We start from the raw sequence: 12,962 nt of genomic DNA on the forward strand, positions 1-12,962 counted from the left end.
CTCACCCAACTGGAATTCGTATTTACTTAACTTAGCATAGAGTTATTTTTCTCGAAGAATCTAAAGAAGCATACGAATATGCTTGTCATGCTCCTCCTCGGTCTTAGAATAGACCGAAATGTCATTAATAAACACAATGACGAACTGGTCTAGATATGGCTGAAAGACTCGGTTCATGAGATACATGAACATTGCCGGAGCATTAGTTAATCTGAAAGGCATAACAAGAAACTCGTAATGTCTATAGCAAGTTTTGAAGGCGGTCTTATGCACATCAGCTTCTTTAACCTTCAACATATGATACCCAAACCAAAGATCAATTTTGAAAACACAGAAGCCCCCCAGAATTGATTGAATAAATCATCAATCCTAGGAAGCAGATACTTATTCTTTATCGTCAATTTTTTTAATTGACAATAATCTACACACATTCTCATCGATCCATCTTTCTTCTTAACAAAAAGAATTGGTGCCCCCATGGGAACACACTAGGTTAAATAAATCCCCTATCTAGAAGTTCCTGAAGCTGGTACTTAAGTTCCTTTAACTCTTTTAGTGCTATACGGTATGGCACGATGGACACTGGAGCAATACCCAGGAGTAGTTCAATCCCAAATTGCACCTCTCTATCTAGAGGAAAACTTGACAACTCCTCAGGAAAATGTTTGGAAAGTCCTTAACAGTGCGAATCTAGTCCACAATTGAACCCACATTGACCGTGTCATGCACATCAGCCAAATATGCATCACCACCCTTACGAATTAGCTTTTTAGCTACTAAAGCAGAATTACGCTAGATAAATAATTCCGACGCTCACCCACAATCACAACTTCCAAAACATCCCTAACCTTTAAAGTCACTTGTTTAGACTCACATTCCAATCCAACTCGATGCTTCACTGGCCAATCCATACCCAAAATCAAATCGAATTCCCCAAAAGGAAATTCCATCAAATCATCAGGGAACATATATCCCTGAACCTCAAGCGAGCACCTTTTATAAACCTTCTTAACTTGAACGAATTAACCAAATGACTAATCACAGAAAATTCATTATTAGTGTCTTTAACCACAATCCCAAAATTTCCCACAACACTACTAGATACATAAAAATGTGTAGAACCATAATCAATTAAAGAAAAATAAGGTAGTGTATGAATAATGAACATACCAGCAATCACATCCACCGCATCTCTGTCCTCACGATACCTCGACGTATAAACCAAGGCTAGTTGCCTAGCCTCAGCCTGACCTGCACCTCTACCCGATGCTCTCTGACCATGACCACCACCATTATCACCTCATATCCGACCCCGGCTCCTTGCAGTTGTTGACTAAGCCTCAGAGGAAAAATTTGACCTTAAACCGAAGTCCACCTAGGTGCAACCATAAGAGGACACTCACTGATATTTTGCCCAATTGCACCACATCTAAAACAAGCCCCAGTCTTCCTTCAACACTTACTCGGATGGCTCTATTACAATACCAACATACCAGAACCTACTTAGCTTTGGCAACTAGCTCAATTCTGGCAACTGGCTTTGCCTGCGGAAGTCTATCAAATCTGGCCTACTTTGTGGGCCACTGAGAAGAACTAGAAGGATCTAAATCCCTCTTGTTTCTGACTTTTCTATCAGTCCCCTTACTCGCACTCAGTGGCTTAACCTCATCAGCTATCTTTTCCTTGTCCACCAAGGCTCCAAAAACCCGCTCCCTTTAAGGAGCTATCAAAACCTTGAGATCATATCTCAAGCCCTCCTAAAAACATACATTCTTCTCGGAATCATTATAAACAAGTCCTCAGGCATACCGACTCAATCGCAAAAACTCAACCTTATACTCGACCATCAATCTATCTACCTGAGTCAAATTTATGAACTCTCACTTCCGAGGGCTTCAAAATAGCTTGCACCCGCATATTTACCCTGAAATGCATTTCAAAAGTAATCCCATGATAATTGATCAGGCTCAGTGCCCTCCTGAACAGTGAACCACCACTGGTATGCATCGACATGAAGCAAGGATATTGCCCCCTTCAATTTCTGCTCAAGGGTGCAATCTAAATCATTCATGATTCTCACAATGGCTTCCAACTAGTACTTTGCCACAGTCGTGGCGACTCCAATAATACCGTTAAATAATTCAGCTCCATTAGACCAAAGTCGTTCAGTAATTGTTGCACTTAAGTAACTAATGCAATTATGTAAGTGTACACGTCATTCAAGTAGTAAAGTGATAAGTAAGTATCGTCTCCACAGGGATCGAAAATTAGTAAGAGATTGAATAAGTTATTATAATCCTATTAACTATACTAAATAGCATGAAATACTCTCAGGTTGAATAGGATGTTTATATAATGAATTAATGAAATCAAATTCTAAAAACAAAAATTTATATGGTAAATAAAATGTAGTGTCAAATTACAGAGAAAAACAAGAGTAATTCTGTTGTTGAATGAATAGGGCTGGAATTATTCAGGTGAAATGCTCATATCACATACAAAGAATCTTTATAGCATAACTAAATTTTAAAGCACTTACATGGACTGACATTGAAGTCTCAATTTCACTTATCCATAAGTTCAAAATTAATTTTAATAAATTTCCAATTCAAACAAAAATTTTCTTAGAAATAATAATTTGGACCCAAAAACACATAGCCAAGTTTAGTAACCTAGCTCTGATACCACCAAATATAACACCCTCAACTTGGCCTAGATGTTATGATCTGATTGTGAAGGTTATAATGCTTAAATGAAAGTAACAAACAATTAATTTGGGCAAAAAAAACCCAATTCGGTGGATTGAAAAAAAACATCCTAACCCTTCAAAAACTTCAAAGCTTAAAAATGTTCAAAAATTAAAGTTAAATTCCCACATCATATTCTTGTATCAAAACTTTTTTCCATGAAAAATTTTAATTTACTCTGCAGTGAAAAAAACCTTTAATTTTCAGTGGTTGAAAAATTAGATCTCATTTTACTTATCTTAAATTGTTGTCGTTATCCGATTGAGCTTAAGCGTAATAAATAGTTTTAGTTCTATCATTTTGAATAAAACGTAAAGTGTTTGAAAGTTAAACAAACCATCCAAAATGTCCAATTTAAAACAAATAAAACAAATCCGTAATAACTAAATCAAAATGTAAAACTCGAGTCTCTAGTATCATCGTCCAATGCTAGGTTAGAGGATTACCTAAAAGGAAACATACTAAATGTGAGCTTATAGCCCACTGTGTGATTTGGCCCATATTTCATAAACATACATTTTCCTATGCACCAAATATATATCAGAATATCACATAATGGCTTTGTTTCAGATAACTCGTATGATATTAGAATGTTTAAGGAACATAGCTTATCATACCGTAGCATATCATGCTATGTCATATCAAACATATCATATCAAATCATAACATGCATAACATATCCTACCCCCATCCACTACACACCATCTCCGTCAAGCCAATCACACCGTATTGGACTACATGAGTCCATTTATCCAATCACACCAATATGTGGCGGTACGCCACTCACATAATTGAGCTGCCATACGTATAGTCTTGCGGTCTAGCCACCATCTTTGCAGTAAGTACTGCCATATACCCTTCCTACATCAAAACATACCCCACCCCAAACATATATATATCATATGTATATCTTATACATATAATAATCATAACCAGATGGCATACATACATATAGCATATGTTACTTGACATGCTTACATGCATAGTTCATTTTACACACAACATATCGTATAGTTTAGTTTTAGTTTAACATATTTATCATGTTTTTAAAGCTACTTGTACGAACTTAAGTAGTAAACTTATAGTTTTTCGACCCTTACAATTTCCTCATACCCAAATATTGAATTCCCTAAACAACCCTTAATTGGGCCTTAAAATTGGCCAAAAAGGCCTACACAGCCGAAAAGCCTAGCTCGTGTGGTCTACGGGTCACCCACACGGTCTTTAAAGATTCACATAGCCGTGTTCCCTACACAACCTAACCACACAGGCTATACAATCTCACACGACTGTGTGCTACACACGGTCAAAACACATGGTCTATAAAAACCACAAACGATCGTGTGCTTTACACGGCCCACCACACGGCCAGACAAATAACCATGTGGAAACTGAGGAGTTTTGAAACAGCCTCTATTTCACGATTTTAGCTGAATTTCTAGGGTGTTTTTGGACAGTTTCACACACCTAATCGTTGTTAGAATATTCACACTTCTAGAACACCCAAAACCTACATTCATTCATCAATTTACACGAATTAATTTGCAAAACATAAAAAAAATAACCTCCCTAAATCGAAGATACAGCCCCTAATGGATTCCAAATACTTACTTCCACGAACAACACTAAACAATCGAATCTACTCTGCTGGAGGATTGGGATTCGTATGCCCTTTGCGTAATTGAACAACACAAAAAGTACCCATAAAAATTCACACAAAAATTATACAACTACAACCGACCTTCCTCAAGAATCAAACTAAAGTTAGATTAGTTACGAAGAACCCAAAGATTAGTTATGATCTAAGCAAAAGAATAATGGCAGTGACCAAGAGTAATCAAAAGAAAAGAAAGAGCATAACCAAGAAACAAAAAGAAGGAAATTGAATGCAAAATAAAACGACAGGAAAAACAAAGGAAATGTGTGAAAAGAAAAGCAAAGAAAGTGGGCGGTTGGGAAGAGAGCACACTTAGGGTCATTGTCTATTTTTGTTATTTATTTATTTATTTATTCAAAATTTGATAACTATCAAAATAAGTAAATAAATAATATAATATAATATTTTATCAAAATTCCAACCCACAAAATCTAATCAATTCAAATCAGAGTTCAAATGAAATTATATCTCTAAAGCTAAATCCAAAACAAAAAAAATTCTTCACTTGCATACAACGGGGTTAAAACTCAGGAAAAAGGAGAAACCAAATGCTTAACCATTGAACTACTAGGCTCATCGTTGTTATAATTCAACAAGGAAATTAATTTAAGCCATAAGACCCAAGCCAAACCTAAAGCCAAAATTAATAGGAAAAAAATTCCAAAACTTAGGAATTGATCTTGGGCCCAAAAGCATACCCCTAAGGCACTTAACCAACACATCAAACTAAATTATTAGGCAAACAAACACATTCCCAAAATAAAAAATTTAGGGCATTACAATATTGATGTCTCAATGTCAAATATAGAAGCTAAAACCAATTTTTGGAGCAAAACCACCTTCGATGTCACGACACTGACCTTCGATGTCGTGACATTGGACTCTGATGTTGCAACACTGCATGCCTATGTTGCAACCAACCCCTACACAACACAAAAACTCATGCAGAATTTAATTATGTTTGGGAGGGAAATTAGGTTTATTTTTCCCGGTCAAACTTTAAGGACTTCAAGGATAATTTAGGCACTTTAATATTTCGAGTTTAGCCAATATAAAGGCCATTATAATCAGTTTAAAGAAAAAGTTTTAGGCTTTTTATTCTTAGGTTTTTCTTTCATTCTTAGTTTTTACATAGGTTATTTTATTTTCTTGTAATTGGAACATCCTATTTTGAAGTGAGGCTTCCACGATGGGAGATGTTTTTGAAACCACGCTTTCATGGATAAATCCATGAGCATCTCTTTTCCTTATTCTCTTCTTTATATTTCATTCTTTAACATTGTTAGATGAATGTTTGTGTAAATATTAGAATCAATTTGTGCTTTCTAAATATTTTGCATGTTTCAATTAATTTAACTTAATCAATCGCTTGATTGATAGAGTTTTTTAATAGATCAACTATTTGAAAAAGTGATGTGATTTCTCAAGACTCAAAAAGTTCAAAAAATATCGTGTAGGAAGGATTTTCTTGAATAGGCTCAAAGGATGGTGGAAACCTGGACCCTAAACACTTGAATGTTTTACGAAATTGAATTTATAGAGGAACCTGAACCTCATAAATTTTACAAACACTCGAATCTTGGTTTGGTAGAAGTCGCCACATCGTGGGATGGGTTACGAGATGATAAGACAAAGGGTGAATGTCATAAAATCGTAAGAGTTTGATAAGTTTAGAAGTTCGGTTAAGAACTGAGAGAGAAAATTCTCACAAAATAAGTTTTATATTAAAAATGAATTCTTCTTTACAATGACAAAACTTGAACTATTTATAGAACACTAAGTGACTAATAAAATTCAGCATCTAATGGTGTTTACACAAACCATAATCATGTTCATACTTGACATAAAGATGTTTACACATGAGTCATTAAAAATGGTTCCTAAACTTGGTGGATGCATGCATGGCCAAAATTAATGTTGTTCGCCCCCTTGGATGTGCATGAACACTTAACCCTTAAGTAAGTGTTGATTCATCTTGAGCAATTAAAAGGCTTCTAAAATCCATGCACATGCATTAAGTTGAAAAGTTCCTCATGCACTTCATTGAATGGATGAAATTATGGGCACATTTCCCTTGATTGTTCATGAATTCTTCCTCACTAAGTAAGCTAAAAACATGAACTTGGCATACCTTATGATGAGTCAAAAATGAATTAGCCTTAAACGCTTGAATATTGATCATTCTAGATAGTTCTTTGATGCATGCATTGGATAATGAATGGTCATCCTAAGACCATACGAATAAACACCTGCACCACATATAAATAGTCATCAAATGCTTGCAAAATTCATTCTAACATACGACTAAGACATTTAGCACAAAAATTTGTCACTTGACTCTTGACTCACATGCATAGAAACATAAATATACTCTACCAGGAATGTACATGCACATATGACATACTTTTAGAAAAAGGACTCAAAACGCATATATAACAAGACTATGATTAAAAGTAGAATTAGAACATTACTTCACACGCATGTATTTATGAACATATGACACAATCTCACGCATAAAAATAGAATAACACATCATACACTTAAACATATAATGCATGATAAAATCTATGGATAAAATAAAATAATAATATCTAGCATGCTAGATCAGAAAAATGAAAATAACAAACAAAGAATTCATTTGAAGAATGTCATTTTACTTTTGGCCCCCCCGTGCTTGGGCCAATCCCGAGTGTTTCTTGTTGAGTCACATGATATGATCGAAATCACATCAGAAAGGAAGAACGTGAAATAAACCCCAGGCCTAACAACAGTAAGAATTCATTTAGGTGAGAATTAACCCAAAATTGGTATGGCCTATCTGTGAACACCTTAAACCCAAAACAGTCTAGACTGTGAGGTTGGAAGATAGGTACTTCTTGTTAACTCGTTATTCTAGTGGAATATTAAAAGATCCTGATAGGGTATCGACTGGTTAATTGATTAGAACCTTACTTCAATAATTAATTAGGTAAACAATTGGATCTACGCTAAAAGGAACTGGCGTAGTCAAAACAAGGAATAGGAAAAGTCAATACAAGAACATAGGAATAGATTTAGGTTTAGTTAAATTTATTTAGTTTATTATTATTATTATCATCTTGCTTCTTGATTAACACTACTAATTTATGACTCGAGTAGATTAATAATTATTTACCATAATTGGCTTTATAATAGTTTTCCCCAAACTGCAATCCCTTAGGTATGATCCTCAGAATATTTACCAAGTGTCTCGTTGTAAACAAACTATATTACAACCTGACTTATATACTTGCAGACACCGCCTCAAATCTATATATTTCGTTGCAGCATTCACACTCTGGACGTTAGTACTATTTTCTCTCAATAATCGTCTTTAATTTTAAAAGGTCCTCTTGATTTTCTTTAAAAGAGGCCATATGTTGTCTATAATTTTCCTTTTGAAGAGTTCGTCGAAATCATCTATCATTTAGAAAAAAATTCAAGTATTGATAGATTTCAAAAAACGTAGTTTTTCAGTTAAAACATTGTAGCGGACATTTTATTCATTTAAAAACTCGTTCGTGATTTTGAAAATGTAGATATAATATAACTTGTAACCCATCAGTTTCGTGAGCAAGTAGTGTTGAGTTTAGAAAACAGAGTATCAAGTTGGAAAACACTGTCGTTGAGTTGGATTAACCTTATTGTGAAAAATTCATCAGTTAATTATTATTTGATAAAAACCTCTTAAGTACTAGTTTAAAAACATACGTAATGCAAAACCATCCAAAAGTCCAAAAGAAAGTCCAAATCCAAAACCAAATTCCAAAACAATTAAACGTATCCCAAAATAACAAATACCAAGAATATAGTTTTCTAGAAGCCCATCATAACCTTGATTATTATATAAAAAATCTGAATTTAAATGGGTGAGCTTAAAAAGCCCAATGTGGGTTACAACTCATAAGAGTAGAATTTAACACAAAACATAAATAGTGTAAATTGATCATAAACATACAAAACATTAAGTCGCAAAATCACATGTATCAGAATGCATAGTGACGATGCCAATGCAACACTTTTTCAGAAATCAATGCAGATTTTCAGAAATAGATCCAACCCATCTCCGTTATACACTATAATGAGTTCCCCAGAACTCGTCCATCTAATAGCACAACAATAATGTGGACAAGCCACCAGATAGTGCAGTCAAGCTGCCAAAAATATAATATTGTTGTGAAGCCACCAGGTAATTTACAGATATATTGCCAGATACAGACTATTGTGGTCAAGCTACCAAAAAATTTGAAGTTATATTGCCGAATACTTCCCCTGTACATATTTTTCCAATCCCCATTCAAGTGATATGGCATATAGAACATATTTTCAGTAGGCATGCTTTACATGCGAATTCAGATCTTAATAAGATTTATAACAGTGGCATGCTTAACATGCGAATCAGAATAAAAAATAATGGCCTACTCAACATGCAAGTCAAAGTTAGATTCATAGCATACATAACATGTGAATCAGAATATAAAAATATCAACACGTTTAACATGCGAATCAAATCATCAATGATCCCATTTCACGTTTATTGTACATATAGATTCAAATTTCCATATATCACATATCATGAGTATTAGGAATAACGTATTATCACATGTAACAGAAAAATCACCAAATCACATATCAACAACACAGATTTGAAGTTTCAGAAATAAATAATTGGAATCCTCTTTTATTAGATTTTATCAATCCTTATGAATACTTAAGTTATTCGCCCAATATCGCAATTCAAAAACTTATTTAAACATCAATTAAATATTTCTCAAATATAAGCATTTTATATTGATTGTTTATAATATTATTTATTTAAATCAAATAGCTCCCCACACCTGATTTTGCAACTCCCATAGCAGCAACTCCGTTTCCACTCTAGAGGAGGAGATCGAATCTAGAATCCTTAAAATTGAACAAATTCCTTTTCACATTAGATTAAAGTTTTTTAATGAAGAAATCTCATTTTTTTATGATTAATTAGATTACTTACTCAATTGACTAACAAACACACTCTTCCAACCAGTGGGGTACGGATCTAGGATTTACTAATTTCATTTCAAAAAAGCACGATAAAATGAATTTTTAGAATCATCCAAATTGAAAATAAAGGCACGAGAGAATATCATGAACGTAGGATACTCTACACTTACATAAAATCAAAAGGATAGGGGCTTCACAATTTCACATGATGAACCGACTAAAAAGGGGGATTTGGCCCTATTAGAAAATAATAAGATGTAAAATAGAAATTAGAAAATAGAATGGGAAGTAACCCTTTAATAAAAAAAATTAAAAATGGATGCTCAAGAAAATTGATTACGAGCAAAGGAGAAAAAAAGAAAAATGGGGAACTTTTGTGGTGGCCAATGGCAGCGGTGCGACGATACGATGGCGATGGTGGCGACGAGGGAAAGGTGGTGCTGTGATGGTGGTGCAACATCCTTGTATGGTGGTGGAGTGGAGGAGAAATGAGGATAAAGTGGTGTCCAAGGTGGTGAAAAGGAAGAAAAATGATAGAAAGGCGAAGGAACAAGGAGGAGGGGCGGCTAAAGGAGAGGAGGAGAGAAAAAATGAAAAGTGAAAATGAAAAGTCTAGGTGCATGGCTGGCCAAGGTAAGGTAAGGGAGGAGTTTTGGAAAGTTAAGGGGATAATGGCACCAAAAGTGGATAATGGAAGTGAAAAGGGGAGAAAAGTGGGAATGTTGACCTTGTAATCAATGAAAGAATCTTCCCTAGTATGGCAACATGAGTTGGACGGCAAGGGTGTTCACACTTAGCTAAAGTTGTCAAAATTTTAATTAAAAAGGTGAGCTTGTGGGGTCTCGAACTTGGGACCACTTAGAATTAATTCACACACTTAACCATTAGGCTATTAAGTCCCTTGTGACATGAACTAACATAAAATAATAGATAAAATACAGGGCGTGATAAGGTTAATTCTACATAGTGTAAGCCAAAGAAATGTGGGTTGACAATAGTTGAAAATGATAAGAATGAATTGATTCCAACAAGAACAGTTACTGGTTAGAGAGTATGCATAGATTATTGAAAGTTGAATGATGCAACAAAAAAAGTTCATTTTCCACTTCCCTTCATTCATCAAATGCTTGATAGGTTGTAGGAAAGGATTATTACTATTTCCTTGATGGGTACTCAGGAAACCATCAAATCCCAATACATCTGGATGATCAAGAGAACACTACATTCACGTGTCCTTTTCGTACTTGCTCTTTCAAACTATAATCCCTAAAATCGGGCCTAGACACTATGGCCCAATCTGAGCGATTAAATGAGCCTTAAAGATGTCCAAAATGATTTTTAACATAAAATTCACGTACCTTTTGAAAACATTTGATTTTGTAAAACATCTTGTACTATTCATTTTAGAGTTATGTGTTCCTATATAATTAAAAATTATTTAAAAATGTAAATTATTTTTTAAAACCCATATTTGCAGCGGCTAATAATCACTGAAACATTCTTTGGTCAATTAGAAATCACATAAAAACAATTCATGCATAATACCTTATTAAATCAAAATAGTGTCCCTTACCACAATTCATTATATAAAATTTAAAGTCCCTAAACCTTTTAAACAAACCTAATTTAAAGTTAATAATAAAAGTCCAAAAGAAGTTCAAAAAGCCCCTTCAAAGATCCAAATTTGAGCCTTAAGTATGAAGATTACCTGAGACATACGAATACTATGGGTGAGCTTTAAAAGGCTCAGTGTGAGATCAAAACAAACACTTATTTTAAAACATAACACATCAAAATATCACAAGGCATTTTTAACAAAATTCACATATTACCTCATTTATTGAATCAAACATGGAATGCTTATGAACAATGCACAAATATAGGATTTCCTATCCATCTCCGCTACTGTAACACCACTAACTCGTATCCGTCGCCAGAATAGGATTACGAAGCATTACCAAAGTTTACATTTCAAAACTATCATTAACATAAATCATTTACTTCACAACATCAATCATAGCAAATTCCATCAATAACATACATATTGTCCCTTATATGAGCCTTTAAGGCCCTAAAAACACATTAAAAACAAATCGAGACTAAATCGAAAATATTTAAAATTTTTTGGAAAAAAATGAAAATTTCAAACTATAAGGGTCACACGACCGGGTGGACATTCGATGTAGAGACACATGGCCATGTCCTAGCCTGTGTTCGTGCCCGTGTAACTCACTAACTTGGGTCACATGGCCAAGCCACATGCCCGTGTGTCAGGCCGTGTAATTGTCTGACTTACAACCCTTTGTAAGCGGCCGTGTGTCACACATGGCTGAGACATATGTCTGTGTCTTTAGCCTTATAGACGAAAAATAGGCCATTTCCAAGCCAATTTTCTCACCCATTCATGCAAATACCTACAATCAATTTTCCACATATAAACAAGCTTTCAAGTTGCACTTAAAACATGTATAACCTAGCTCAATTAATAAGACATATATTCATACAACCAATATGTCCAAAGGGCACCTCAATCACAACAACTAACATGTACTTTATAGATGCAAAATTTAGGCACAAAACAACTAGCTTGTAATCAATTTCATGCCAACATTTATCTATATGTTCACATATTATAGTCAGACTCATTATACCAATTTTTCCATTCAATGTTCATTAACAAGCATTAGCACAAATGGCCATAAATTTCAACTACACTACCTATACCAAATAACCACATTCAAGCATATCAAAGGACAACTTATAACACACATTTTTAACTACCATTCCATCTTCCATCAATCAAGCACCATAAGCCAAGATATCAACCATTATAAAGTCCAAAAACATATATCAACCTAACAACCATTTCAATCACTCAAAATACCATAATTACAAGCCAAAACATAATGGCTATAATATCAACCAAAACACCTATACATGTGCCTATTTAAACAATTATCACTTAACTTGTTTTCATGCCAAAACATAACATAATTGATACATAATAACTATACCATCTTGGCCATTTAAAGATACATTAACACATACTAATTTTGGTCATTTCAAAACATACACCAATTTGACCATATTAACATTAACCAACAAGATATCAATAGTAACTTAAGTACCTCAAATCCAAGCCAACATTTCATACCATAATCATCCACCAAAATGATATATATATCAAACTCATCGATTAAACATTAGACATAGTCCACCTATACATGCCATTATAACCACAACCAAAACATTAAAATCTACTGGTAAAATCGATGGATAGTGTGATGGATCTCTGACTAGCTTCCAACCCGATCGAGCTTTCGATAATCTAAAAAGTAAGTGAAAGAAAACCACATAAGTAATGAATGATTAGTAAGCTTGTATAAACCATAAGCATAATATTACATTTCAATAATGAAATTATAGGTTAAATATAAACCTATACTAATGTCTCAAGATTTACCAAATCATAATTACCAAATCGTAAGTGACTAAACTCATAAATGTCACATTTATATAATTCATAACATGAAAGGATTTTATGGGACGTAATGTAT

The 12,962-nt window shown here is 34.1% G+C and overlaps 1 long non-coding RNA gene across 1 annotated transcript; it reads right to left on the reverse strand.

Annotated features, from left to right (window-relative positions):
• Positions 1 to 9,083: 9,083 nt before the first annotated feature.
• LOC121213654 (uncharacterized) lies at positions 9,084 to 9,826 on the reverse strand. Its single transcript, XR_005909036.1, has 4 exons — positions 9,746 to 9,826; positions 9,576 to 9,642; positions 9,416 to 9,470; positions 9,084 to 9,327 (listed from the first exon to the last, which is right to left on the reverse strand). It is a non-coding gene; the product is annotated as an uncharacterized lncRNA (long non-coding RNA).
• Positions 9,827 to 12,962: the final 3,136 nt, after the last annotated feature.

This window comes from Gossypium hirsutum, chromosome D01 (genome assembly GCF_007990345.1).
Source record: "Gossypium hirsutum isolate 1008001.06 chromosome D01, Gossypium_hirsutum_v2.1, whole genome shotgun sequence".
Taxonomy (NCBI): domain Eukaryota; kingdom Viridiplantae; phylum Streptophyta; class Magnoliopsida; order Malvales; family Malvaceae; genus Gossypium; species Gossypium hirsutum.